Genomic DNA, 14,733 nt, shown 5'->3' on the forward strand with positions numbered 1-14,733 from the left:
ACTTTAAATATTGATACATAGCAAACTCTTTTGTGTTGTTTATGGTTACTGCTCTATTTTCACCTCTGTGTCTTTCTCGGTTTCTTTTGTATTCTCTTTCTCTCTCTAGATATATAACAAATCCCAAGGGCTAAACAAAATTACATCTCACAGTCTTCATGACTTGCATTTAATGACAAACATGTGCCTCTTAGCACTAGCCACAACTGTTCTTCCACCAGGGCAAGTGCTCCCACTTTTACAAAGACAGTAAAAAAAAAAAAAAAAAAAAAAGGCAGGGTTAGCTAGAGTTCACTGAGTATTGAGATAGAGAGAAATCAGCTACAAACAGTTCCATACATCCCTGACTGTGGCTACACTTTCAAGAGCCAAGCCAGTCAGCATTCTTTATGTAGACTTAATGTATCCACATGGTATATTCCAGATGTTTGCTAATGGCTCAGGGTTAGTTTGTCTAGCTATTTGATACTTCTTAATTGAAGGCAGCTAGGGAAGTCATGGAGCTTCTAATTAGGAAGTGGATTTCCTCATCCTTGCTTTTTTTTTAAATAGAAATTGAACCTCAGAGTAAATTGCCATGAATACAGGAAGACTAAACATTTATATCCTTTAAATAATATTAAAATGACACTTAGTGCCTGTCATATATGTTGGGAGAGATGGATACTCTTATCATTTTGACCAATAATGAACTATTGGAACTACAAATCCAGAAAGATGTCTCATTTCAAATAATTACAAGAATTAGATATCCATGAACATTTACCAGATAGGTATAATATTGATAGGAGAAACTGAAATCAAATGAAATTTAAAAAAATGTCTAAAGGCATTCAAAATTTATGGATTGGAAAAATTAATATTGCCAAAATGTCTACCTACCAAAATGTTCCCCCAAACAAACACACACACACACACACACACACATACACACACACCGAGAGAGAGAGAGACTGAAGCTTACTTTGCCCTCCCTCCTTGCTTTCTCACCCATCTTTTATTTTCTCCTTCCTATATCACCCATCATCTTTTATTTTAGTGGACAATCGGGGAAACACCTGACTTTCACCACACACTCCCACCACCATGGTATTCTGCACACGAATAACCATGAATAAAACTTCTGATGCACTGATCCAAAGACACATCTTAACTACTACTTCTTTTCACACACAGATTTTTGTACAGTTGACCATAGGAAGCTAATAACATCAGGAAAACAAAATTGTTGGCTCCACAACACCCTGTGAAAATAACAATGGTAATAATTAAGGCATTAGAAAACATCTAAATTTTATATGGGATCAGAAAAGCCTGGAAGCACATGCATTCTTGAGTAAAAAGAATAAATCTAGAAATAGTTCAAAATATGCTACAAATTTACCACAATCAAAACAGTATGGTATTTATATAAAAACATATGTGTTTGATAAAGGGAGTAAAGTGAACTGGAAAGCAATAAATTACTAAGTTAATTTAGTATAATAATTTGCATATGCCACTAATTTTCTTTCTGAACATTTAGAATATTGAAGAGCTGCATGCAGAAGAATGAAACTATACCAATAGAAGTCAGAACTGCAGATGAGTTACCTTCTTAAATGTAAGAGTAGAACCATAGACACACAGGATGACCCAGACATCCATATGGGACAAGGAAGGGCATTTAGTTCAGTATCAGAAGCATAGAAAACAAAATCATGAATCCAAAACAGTCCTTGTAAGATTAAGAGCCAAACAGGAGAGTTATACAGCATGGAGACAGCTGGAACAGAGGGGGGATATGTTTTCAGCCATATCTGACTCAGAAGAAACTGGGAAGCCTCAGTTTGAAGGTCAGAGGAAAAGCTATGCAATCAAAAGCAGAGTGCTCTTGCAGAGGATAGAGTTTGGATCCCAGCACTCATGTGTTGTGGCTCACAACTGCCTGTAAGATTAGCACCAGATCTGATGTCACCTAAACTCCTGTACACATATTCACACAAAGGTATGCACATACTCCTATAATTAACATTTATAAGACAATCTTTGTTAAAGGTGCCTAAACTTATATTTTAAGATATTTAGTGAATAACTATACTGAGCATTTCCTAGTCATCAATAAAAAAAAGTTAATTAAACTTAAATTAAAGATAAATAAAAGCATAGAATATTCCAGTTTTGAGTTTCACAACTTAATAATTATCAGAATGCGTGCTTTGTTTTAGTCTGTCTCTCGGCCTCTATTTTGCTACACTACTTCTTTTTAATATTAACCAAAATGACTTCAATCAAAGTATACATTTAAACTTTATTTTATTTTATTTTTTTAATTAGGTATTTTCCTCATTTACATTTCCAATGCTATCTCAAAAGTCCCCCATACCCACCACCCCATTCCCTACCCACCCACTCCCACTTTTTGGCCCTGGCGTTCCCCTGTACTGGGGCATATAAACTTTGCAAGTCCAATGGGCCTCTCTTTCCAGTGATGGCCAACTGGGCCATCTTTTGATACATATGCAGCTAAAGACAAGAGCTCCAGGGTACTGGTTAGTTCATATTGTTGTTCCACCTATAGGGTTGAAGTTCCCTTAGTTCCTTGGGTGCTTTCTCTAGCTCCTCCATTGGGGAGCCTATGATCCATTCAATAGCTGACTGTGAGCATCCACTTCTGTGTTTGCTAGGCCCCTGCATAGTCTCACAAGAGACAGCTATATCTGGGTCGTTTCAGCAAAATCTTGCTAGTGTATGTAGTGGTGTCAGTGTTTGGAAGCTGATCATGGGATGGATTCCTGGATATGGCAATCACTAAATGGTCCATCCTTTCATCACAGCTCCAAATTTTGTCTCTGTAACTCTTTCCATGGGGGTTTTGTTCCCAATTCTAAGAAGGGGCATAGTGTCCACACTTTGGTCTTCGTTCTTCTTGAGTTTCATGCGTTTAGCAAGTTGTATCTTATATCTTGGGTATCCTAAGTTTCTGGGATAATATCCATTTATCAGTGAGTACATATTGTGTGAGTTCCTTTGTGATTGGGTTACCTCACTCAGGATGATGGCCTCCAGGTCCATCCATTTGCCTAGGAATTTCATAAATTCATTCTTTTTAATAGCTGAGTAGTACTCCATTGTGTAAATGTACCACATTTTCTGTATCCATTCCTCTGTTGAGGGGCATCTGGGTTCTTTCCAGCTTCTGGCTATTATGAATAAGGCTGCTATGAACATAGTGGAGCATGTGTCTTTCTTACCGGTTGGGACATCTTCTGGATATATGTCCAGGAGAGGTATTGCTGGATCCTCCTGTAGTACTATATCCAATTTTCTAAGGAATCGCCAGACTCATTTCCAGAGTGGTTGTACAAGCTTGCAATCCCACCAGCAATGGAGGAGTGTTCCTCATTCTCCACATCCTCACCAGCATCTGCTGTCACCTGAATTTTTTAATCTTAGCCATTCTGACTGGTGTGAGGTGGAATCTCAGGGTTGTTTTGATTTGCATTTCTCTGATGATTAAGGATGTTGAACATTTTTTCAGGTGTTTCTCAGCCATTCGTTATTCCTCAGGTGAAAATTCTTTGTTTAGCCCTGAGCCCCATTTTTTAATGGGGTTATTTGATTTTATGGAGTCCACCTTCTTGAGTTCTTTATATATATTGGATATTAGTCCCCTATCCAATTGGGATAGGTAAAGATCCTTTCCCAATCTGTTGGTGGTCTTTTTGTCTTATTGAAGGTGTATTTTGCCTTGCAGAAGCTTTACAATTTTATGAGGTCCCATTTATCGATTCTCAATCTTACAGCACATGCCATTGCTGTTCTATTCAGGAATTTTTCCCCTGTACCCATATCTTCGAGGCTTTTCCCTACTTTCTCCTCTATAAATTTCAGTGTCTCTGGTTTTATGTAGAGTTCTTTAATCCACTTACATTTGACCTTAGTACAAGGAGATAGAAAAGGATCAATTCTCATTCTTCTACATGATAACAGCCAGTTGTGCCAGCACCATTTGTTCAAAATGCTGTCTTTTTTCCACTGGATGGTTTTAGCTCCCTTGTCAAAGATCAAGTGACCATAGGTGTGTGGGTTCATCTCTGGGTCTTCAATTCCGTTCCATTGGTCTACTTGTCTGTCACTATACCAGTACCATGCCCTTTTTTTTTTTTTTTTTTTTTTTTTTTTTTTTAATCACAATTGCTCTGTAGTAGAGCTTTAGGTCCGGCATGGTGATTCCACCAGAGGTTCTTTTATCCTTGAGAAGAGTTTTTGCTATCCTAGTTTTTTTGTTATTCCAGATGAATTTGGACATTTCCCTTTCCAATTCCTTGAAGAATTGAGTTGGAATTTTGATGGGGAATACATTGAATCTGTAGATTGCTTTTGGCAAGATAGCCAGTTTTACTATATTAATTCTGCCAATCCATGAGCATGGGAGATCTTTCCATCTTCTGAGATCTTCTTTAATTTCTTTCTTCAGAGACTTGAAATTCTTATCATACAGATCTTTCACTTCCTTAGATAGAGTGAGGCCAAGGTATTTTATATTATTTGTGACTATTCAGAAGGGTGCTGTTTCCCTAATTTCTTTCTCAGAGTATATATCCTTTGTGTACAGAACTGCCATTGACTTGTTTGAGTTAATTTTATATCCAGCTACTTCATTGAAGTTGTTTATCAGGCTTAGGTGTTCTCTGGTGGAATTTTTAGGGTCACTTATATATACTATCATATCATCTGCAAAAAGTGATATTTTGACTTCTTCCGTTCCAATTTTTATCCCCTTGATCTCCTTTTGTTGTCTAATTGCTCTGGCTAGGACTTCAAGTACAATGTTGAATAGGTAGGGCAAGAGTGGACAGCCTTGTCTAGTCCCTGATTTTAGTGGGATTGCTTCCAGCTTCTCACCATTTACTTTGATGTTGGCTACTGGTTTGCTGTAGATTGCTTTTATCATGTTTAGGTATGGGCCTTGAATTCCTGATCTTTCCAAGACTTTTATCATGAATGGGTGTTGGATTTTGTCAAATGCTTTCTCAGCATCTAAGATGATCATGTGGTTTTTGTCTTTGAGTTTGTTTATATACTAGATTACGTTGATGGATATCCATATATTGAACAATCCCTGCATCCCTGGGATGAAACCTACTTGGTCAGGATGGATGATTGTTTTGATGTGTTCTTGGATTCAGTTATTGAGAACTTTATTGAGGATTTTTGCATCAATATTCATAAGGGATATTGGTCTGAAGTTCTCTATCTTTGTTGGGTCTTTTTGTGGTTTAGGTATCAGAGTAATTGTGGCTTCATAGAATGAGTTGGGTACAGTACCTTCTGTTTCTATTTTGTGGAATAGTTTGTGAAGAACTGGAATTAGATCTTCTTTGAAGGTCTGATAGAACTCTGCACTAAACCCATCTGGTCCTGTGCTTTTTTTGGTTGGGAGCCTATTAATGACTGCTTCTATTTCTTTGGGGGATATAGGGCTGTTTAGATCATTAACCTGATCTTGATTCAACTTTGGTACCCGGTATCTGTCTAGAAACTTCTCCATTTCATCCAGGTTCTCCAGTTTTGTTGAGTATAGCCTTTTGTAGAAGGATCTGATGTTTTTTGGATTTCTTCAGGATCTGTTGTTATATCTCCCTTTTCATTTCTGATTTTGTTAATTAGAATGCTTTCCCTGTGCCCTCTAATGAGTCTGGCTAAGGGTTTGTCTATCTTGTTGATTTTCTCAAAGAACCAGCTCCTCAATTGTTTGATTCTTTGAATAGTTCTTCTTGTTTCCACTTGGTTGATTTCACCCCTGAGTTTGATTATTTCCTGCTGTCTACTCCTCTTGGGTGAATTTGCTTCCTTTTGTTCTAGATCTTTTAGGTGTGTTGTCAAGGTGCTAATGTGTTCTCTCTAGTTTCTTTTTGGAGGCACTCAAAGCTATGAGTTTTCCTCTTAGAAATGCTTTCTATGCGCCCCATAAGTTTGGGTATGTTGTGGCTTCATTTTCATTGAACTCTAAGAAGTTCTTAATTTCTTTCTTTATTCCTTCCTTGATCAAGGTATCATTGAGAAGAGTGTTGTTCAGTTTCCACGTGAATGTTGGCTTTCTATTATATATTTTGTTATTGAAGATCAGCTTTAGTCCATGGTGATCTGATAGGCTGCATGGGACAATTTCAATATTTTTGTATCTGTTGAGGCCTGTTTTGTGACCTATTATGTGGTCAGTTTTTGAGAACGTACCATGAGGTGCTGAGAAGGTATATCCTTTTGTTTTAGGATAAAATGTTCTGTAGATACCTGTCAGATCCATTTGTTTCATAACTTAAATTAATAGATAATTAAATCAAAGCATAGAATATTCTAGTTTTGAGTTTCACAACTTAATAATCATCAGAATGCCTGCTTTGTTTTAGTCTGTCTCTCTTTTGCTACACTACTTCTTTTTAATATTAACCAAAATGATTTCAATCAAAGTATACATTTAGACTTTTTCTTACTAGCTTTAAATTTTCCAGTGTTTTAATTGTTCATCCTAAATTTTATGAAAAATGCTAGCTACTCTAAGTAATTATTGGGAAAAGAAAAAGTTTGTTTGTTTGTTTGTTTTTCAAAAACTGAATTTGAATCTCAAATGCACCAGACTTCATTTCATACTGTAAAGTAAATGACTTACAATAACCTGTGTAAGCACCTATTTTAAGTGGACGGTGAATAAGCAACTGAACAAATTGGAAGAATCTAGGGACCCATGAATTATTGCAAAGATGATGATTTCCAGATGAACTTTAACCCAGATTAGGGCCCTTTGCTATTGATGATTTTCCTTTTCTCCATCTTGAATCCTTCATAGATGAGTAGTCGACATTTTAAGCACTTCTATTTGAACTGTAGTTTTTCCGTTTAAAAATAGGGAGGTGTTTATATTAAACATCTAACTGCCACTCCTGGGGTTCCTTGTTCTTCCTTGTGAAATCACCCAAGAATTTATTTCTTATCTGAGCAAGTGCTGGGTCTGTTTTCTTATTTTAATTCCTTATGTGTTTGTATGCAGTGGAAAATTCTGCAATTCAGAGGCACATACTTAGCTACTTTGAGTCTGTTCATTCCAATTCATTCCAAGTCTTCATCATGAAGAAAAGGTGGACACAGATTCCTAACACCAGAGTAGAAACAATTTAAAATTGATGGTAGCTGGTATAGAAAAAAATCAGCAAGCTGCCACAGAGTTTATCACTATCCTCTGGGGCAGGTCTCATACATAGGAGAAGTTGGCACTCACAACTCAGACTCCATATTATTTTGTGTCTTGTTTATATGTTAGTTTGTTTATTGTTTTAAAGAGAGAAAGAATATAGAGTTGGGTGCGTCCAGAGTGGGGATGATCTGGAAAAAGTTGAGTGAGGGAAAATGATCACAAGGTATTGTTCAGATTTGAGCAATATGCCTGAACAAGTGTAACTTTACTATGAGCTGGATTCTCCCTATGGAAAAGTTAATGCCAGTGGCTAAAATGTCAGTGTGTTTGAATTTTATAATAGACAGGAAGGGGGTGCCAAGATGAAAGCAGTGGATGACCAAACATTTAACAAGATAAGGGCAATTCACACAAAGGTAAAGTCTTTTCATTTTTGGAGCTGCTGTTTGGGTCTGATGACATGCAAGATAGCTTTTAAGAAGCCATGATGTGAAATGTCTGCCAGAGTGTTGCCTTTGATCTGTTCTGACATTGATTAATACCGTGGAAGATACCTAGAATATTCATCTAACTCTCACCAAATAAGTCAGAGTCCTAGTTACTAAGCCCTGACTGTAAAACTCCACTAATCCCTTGTCGATGGTTTAGGCTTGGATAGGATGGACAGTCTAGCAATCTTCTTCCCTGATCCTTGAAATCACAGGTTCATTGATGTGTTTTCACTACATCCCATGACAAATGTCACTGGTGTTAAAGTGTAAAACTTTTATAGAGCACTTCACTGCAAAGAGTGAAACTTTTCTAAATGACTAAAATGACTCAAATATCTTGCAAGCAACTATCAAAAATAGAATCATCATAATTGGAATGTTTTCCTCTAATCCCTTTACTTCATTCCTCTACTGAACACACTGATTCTAGACTACAAGAGACTGCTCCAGCGGCTTCTTCTGCGTGGTGTGATTGGCATCTTCCAAGACTGGGCAACAAGCAATTTATTATAAGCTCACATCTTGTGTCTGTTCCTTACAGCCTGGTTGGGGATTTGCCTCCCATGATGAAGAAATTTTCCTAGCATCATATTCTGCTTGTCTGGTTTATGAAAATCTGATATAAGGAAACTATGATAATGCAGCCAACTCAAAATACATTTTGTAGTAAAAGAAGTGTTGTAGTTACTGTACATCTGTAGAAGCCACTGCCATTTTTATATTTCCCAACATAGCTGAACTAAGAGGGTGGGAGGGTCTTTGAAGAACTTAACTACAGTGTCAGAACAATATGACTGGGATGTAAGCACCATGAGTCTGACTACATGATGAAGTACCAGCTAATGTATATTAAGTGTTTCTAGAGTATATGGGATAGACCAGCAAGTAGTACTGACCCCTCTCAGTAATACTCTGTGCTTTCAGATTCAGTCCATTGTTTTGTATTTGTAATACTAGGCACACTGGATTTTGTTGTTCTATAGTTTAAAAATAGAGCAGTTTTTCAGAGGAATATAATAAACCTTAGTGGTTCGTAGTGTTGGTGGTCCATCGGGGCAGACATGAAGTTCCTAACTACATTTAATATTGTTAATGGTAATTAGATCGTGATTTGTCAATATTCCAAGTTTTGGATAGAGAGAAGAATCATAAAAAATACAGTTAGACTCAACGGACTGGAGCGCAGGGTTACAGAATTATTGCTATCGCAGTTTGTCATGGAGAAAACAACAATGTCCTCCAAAGCAGCAACCTTTTCAACAATAATAAGAGCAATGAAGAGTAGGTGACAAGGTAACTGAATTTTAGTAAAATAGAATCCATAGCTGGAAAAACAAGCAAACACAAATGAATATCCTCTCAAACAAAAATAATAAAGGAATTAAGATTTTGTTTGCTTGTTTTGTTTTGTTTTGTTTTGTTGTTTTTACATCTTTTAGTGACCTTAGTGAACTTTTTCATTCATGGAAACTTGTGATGAAAAATTGTCAGGAACTTAGGAAGGGTCTGACTCAAAAACAGTGGAAATTAAATCATGGTATATAAAGAATAAGCATTTCCAGAAAAACCTTAATTAGAGAAAAGAAGATGAGGTGATGTAGAAGGGATTGGGAAACTTCTCTGATAAGGAAAAAAACCAACCAAACAAACAAACAAACAAAACCTGGTTGTCAAACCAGGAAGGAGTGAAGGCTTTATTTCTTATAGTCCAGAATTGCTAACAGGCCTTGGGCCCTTTCAGTCTTCCTATGGCTCTAAGTGATGGTCTTACCTTGCAAGCATCCTGGCCTTTCAGCGTAGGTAATCAGTTACCCTCCTTCAGTCCCGGACATCCTGTTTAAATATCCAGGCCTCATGAGCAGGCTGGGGCACTGACACTGTTAAGAAAATTTATGAGAATAGATGGGCAGCAAACACAATTTATCTTCAATAAGTGGCAATTTTAAAGGGCTCAGTTTACTTGCTGTGGGGTGTTTCTATCAATCCTCATGTGGTTTAATTTTCGAGGCATTGTAGTAGAAGCATTATGGTTCTACTGCTGCACCTGACCGTTAAGATTGCCTAGGAACGTGAAGGATGAGGACAGAGTTGCAATTTATATTAGGTAGCAGGCTGCGATCTAACATGAGACAGAGGAAGTGAGGGAATAGGAAGAATATCACAATCCCACTATTTTTAAAATATTTTTTAAGGGTTTGTTTTTTTTTTTTTTGGTTTTTTGAGACAGGGTTTCTCTGTATAGCCCTGGCTGTCCTGGAACTCACTTTGTAGACCAGGCTGGCCTGGAACTCAGAAATCTGCCTGCCTCTGCCTCCTGAGTGCTGGGATTAAAGGCGAGCGCCACCACCTCCTGGCTTTTTTTAAGTTTTAAAGACATACATGCATATATATTGTGTATGTATGTATTTATATATATCATAAAATATATCTTTGAAGTGTATATTAGATTTTCTGAGATTGTACTTTAAATTAGGATCATTGTATAAACAGAGCAGATTGTATTAATATATTTAGAAATATGTTTGTTTATATGCATTAATCCATACACTTATACACATTACAAACACACAAACACATAGGAATTAACAACACATCTCATCCTCACAGGACTTTGATTAACACTTTGAATCAGTATCTGAGCTAGTTGCTATGGAGATTCCTAAGTATCTCAGAAGTTGCCTTAACAAAGGGTCATAAACTAAGGAAGATCTTGATATGGAATGTCCCTTGTACATGTTGCTCTGCTGGTATTTTCATTTTAGTGACCAGTTGGTTCTAAACCTCATGGTAGATCCTTTCTCATCAAATTACCCTGGGACATTGCCATTGAGGTAACTGTAGTCCATTAGGTGAGGACATCTCCTGCTTTTCTCAGCTCCGTACAGTTATGCTCCCTGCACAAATCCTTACCCTGGGGATAGGTAATCTCCTTTGTGCTCCTGATGGTTGCTCGTCAGTCCTGAAATGTGCTGTATAAGCTCCCCAGGAGGTCCTATGAGAGCAAGCATACATTTACTGAACAGCAGACTTATGCACCTCTGAACCCCTCACATTCTTTTATACCACATTACTACCTGATTTTGGCCTACAGATTCATAAGATGCAATAAAAACTTTATGTAACATCTTTTAAAGATTTCTTCCAAGGGAACCGATTACCACAAAACTTAAGGCATAATGTGGGTATGTTTGGCTAAAGTGCATTAATATTCCAGGAGGGATGATACAGAGCTGCCCAGTGCTTGAGCCTCTGTCTTTTTAGGCTTACGTCATTATGCGCCTCAAAGAATTCCCTAGATCTGTACAACACACTCAGGCTCAGATTGCTCATAACTGCTAACGTTTTTATGGACCAGCCTCCAGTGACCCTCTACATTCAACCTAAAATCACACTGCTCCTAAATGGTAGACCAAACTGTTCATGCATGTGCACCTTAGTCTATGAAAATCCAGTTTTCCCCTAGACTTGGCCACTTCTTTCTCTTCAACTCTTGGCAGCAAGCAGGGAAAACAGCATAGTTGCCCAGTCTTTACAAACTTAAGCACTCCACAATCTTTCCTGGAATAATAAATGTCAATAGTTCAAAGACTTACTGACTTGGCTCTTTCTCCTTTTTCCTAAAGATCTTCAACTAAGGAAGTAAGGCAGCATGTTTTTCTTTTTTCTTCTTCTTCCTCTTCTTTTTTTAATCTACATTAATGTGTTTGGGAAATATATTTATTTACTTTTGGCAGAGTGCAAAAATAGTGCCTTGAACAATTTTAATATATTTATTTTTCTCTAACTTTCTTTTTAAGCACCTGAATTAGACAAGATGAATAATGACCTCTGTATCCTTACCTCAATATAGATATAATAATGTGTGAAGAACAAGATGAGGTCACTAAACAATACTATCTTTTGTAATATTAAGATGATTCATTAGAAATTTTAGACACATGAGTTTTCCATTATTACATTTATTTATGGTGACAGTGTTTGCCATATCTAAAGTAATAATACACTACTGATATATAAAATGTAAACATATAAATATTAGATAATTATGTGGCTCCTATTTGAGGTAGGTTATATTATTGCAAATATTAATTCATGTATGAATTGCTTCTCCATTACTCCAGTATTTTTTATTTTTAATTTTGAAATATAATTTAACTAGTAAAAATGATGCACAAACAATATTGGTAATCTGGTGGGCACTGCTATTCCATCTTAGAAATCGTTATTTTATCACATTGGATATTCTAAACTCATACTTACTCTTGTAAGCTGCAGTTCATGTGTTGTCTGAGTGAACTGAAAGTATCGCCTAGGTTAGACACCCATGTGAATTTGCAGTTATAGAACTGTTTCTTTATTTTCTTAGAGTTTTTAGTTTGTATTTCCCAGTTACAGATACATGCTCTAAAATATAGTACCCTTAAATTAAGAAAGTTGTTTTCCATTTAAACTTTATTAAGAATTTCATCCATACTATATTTATATAATTTACACAGTTTACTCTTGCTTCTCCAACTCTTCTTGTACCACCCAACAGCCCCTTGCAAATTCATGACTGCTCCTCCAATAATTGTTATTGTTATATAATAATGTTATTATTAAGAACATGTGCTTAGGACTTGAATACTTAAGAATGTATAGCTTCCCAATTCTAAGAAGGGGCATATTGTCCACACTTTGGTCTTCATTCTTCTTGAGTTTCATGCGTTTAGCAAATTGTATCTTATATCTTGGGTATCCTAAGTTTTGGGCTAATATCCACTTATCAGTGAATACATATTGTGTGAGTTCCTTTGTGATTGTGTTACCTCACTCAAGATGATGCCCTCCAGGAGTTACAGAGACAAAGTTTCGAGCTTTGATGAAAGGATGGTCCATCTAGAGACTGCCATATCCAGGGATCCATCCCATAATCAGCTTCCAAACGCTGACACCATTGCATACACTAGCAAGATTTTGCTGAAAGGACCCAAATATAGCTGTCTCTTGTGAGACTATGCCGGGGCCTAGCAAACACAGGAGTGGATGCTCACAGTCAGGTATTGGATGTATCACAGGGCTCCCAATGGAGAAGCTAGAGAAAGTACCCAAGGAGCTAAAGGGATCTGCAACCCTATTGTTGGAACAACATGATGTACTAACCAGAACCCTGGAGCTCTTGTCTCTAGCTGCATATGTATCGAAAGATGGCCTAGTCGGCCATCACTGGAAAGAGAGGCCCATTGGACTTGCAAACTTTATATGCCCCAATATAGGGGAATGCCAGGGCCAAAAGAATGGGAATGGGTGGGTAGGGAAGTGGGGGCGGTATGGGGGACTTTTGGGATAGCATTGGAAATGTAATTGAGGAAAATATGCAATAAAAATATTAAAAATTAAAAAAAATGTATAGCTTATTGGGGATTCATTCCTGGCCAAAATTGATTCCCTCTGTTTTAGCAGTTATTAATTTTCTATAGTTCTTCAAGTATTGGTGGGTCCCTGTGAGAGTTCTCCCACCCATTTTGACATGTCCATTGGTCTTGTCATTGTACAAGTCCTATTTAGGCAGCCACACTTAAAGATTTTATTCATTCACTTGTCTTTTTATGTATGCCTAGGATGTGAATGTGTGTGCATTATGCCCTCTTGGGTGTGAGCACCTGTGAACATGTGTAAAGACCAGGACAATGTGCTGATTGTTCTTGTCTAACAATCCCTCCATTTTTCTTTAAGGCTGGCAAGGTCACTCCCTGACCTTGGGGCTCCCGTTTTCCTCAGATATGAGGAAAGACATGTTTCTCCACAAATCCTCCTACCTCTGGTCCCCTTGGAGCTAGACTTAGAGGTTTTTGCAGGGAACCAAGCTTTTTATGCAGGTGCTGGTATCTGAACTCAGGTTTCCATAATTGTGCATCAAGCACTTGTAGCAATGCACTAACCTCTCTAGCCTTTCATGACTGCTTTTTTCTAAAGGGTGCTTTCATTATTTTCTGTTTTCACAAGAAGTGATTGATTGAAAGCTTGTTGATAGAAAGACCCTTTAAGTATCATGTTACTACATAGAGCCTGCAGGCAAGAATGAATGAGAGAAACTCACAATATAAAAAAAATAATGCAATTAAAATCAAAGTTCTTATTTTGTATGTATATGATGGATCCAATAAAGATTCTGAGGTGCCCACTAGTTCAAATATATATTTTCACTTTAACTCGGGCCATTTAACTAGCATACTGATACAGTATATATGCATCTGTAATTACCTTTTAAATTATTTTTTCATAGCACCCTGTATGATGCTTATTATAATATGTGCCCAAAACATCTTTGCTGGAATATTGAATCAAACCTAATCTTAATTGTAAATTGCTAAGAAGACTGAGAGTTCAGGATCTTTCCAAATGGAGCCTAGAGGGGACTTATTAGTATTCATATCATCAGTAGATAGCTTGAGTCAATTAAAGTATATCTTCCATAATCTGTAAGAAGATTAAAATTCATGTCAGTTTAGAAAATCATTAATAATTCAGAAACATGCTTGAGCTTCTGTGTTCTGTGACACCAACTCTTGGTAAATGGTAATTTAATTGCAAGTGGAAGGTTTATATTAAGCACCTACTGCACACCAACCCTCAGCCAAATAAGATGGAGACTAATAAAGCTAAAACACACAATACTTCCAATAATTCCATTGTAGCTGCGGAATATGTAATATTTTTCAAGTATATAAAGACAATGATCCTGTTTTGTATACAGCATATCCATTTAAGTTTATTCAATGCTTTAATCCATCTCTAGGTTTGTTATACAAGAACTTAAGCATCAACTACCTATCTGGTATTTTTATGAATTCTGGTGTTAATAGAGATAACAGGACAGACAAAATGTTTTTTTACTTTATGAGGTTTTACTTTGTGATATAAATATTTTTTTAAGCAAATGTACTGCATGGGGCTGATGTACACAATCAGCCCTTTAGTAATCACTGGTATTCACTGTGCCTCATATGGCTTTGTAGAAGTGTTGGCTTACAGTTAGTTATCTCTCTGCTATTCATATGTTATTTTTCATAGGATCAAAGATCAAGG

This window comes from Mus caroli, unplaced genomic scaffold, assembly GCF_978045245.1.
Source record: "Mus caroli unplaced genomic scaffold, Mus_caroli_1 scaffold_3, whole genome shotgun sequence".
Taxonomy (NCBI): domain Eukaryota; kingdom Metazoa; phylum Chordata; class Mammalia; order Rodentia; family Muridae; genus Mus; species Mus caroli.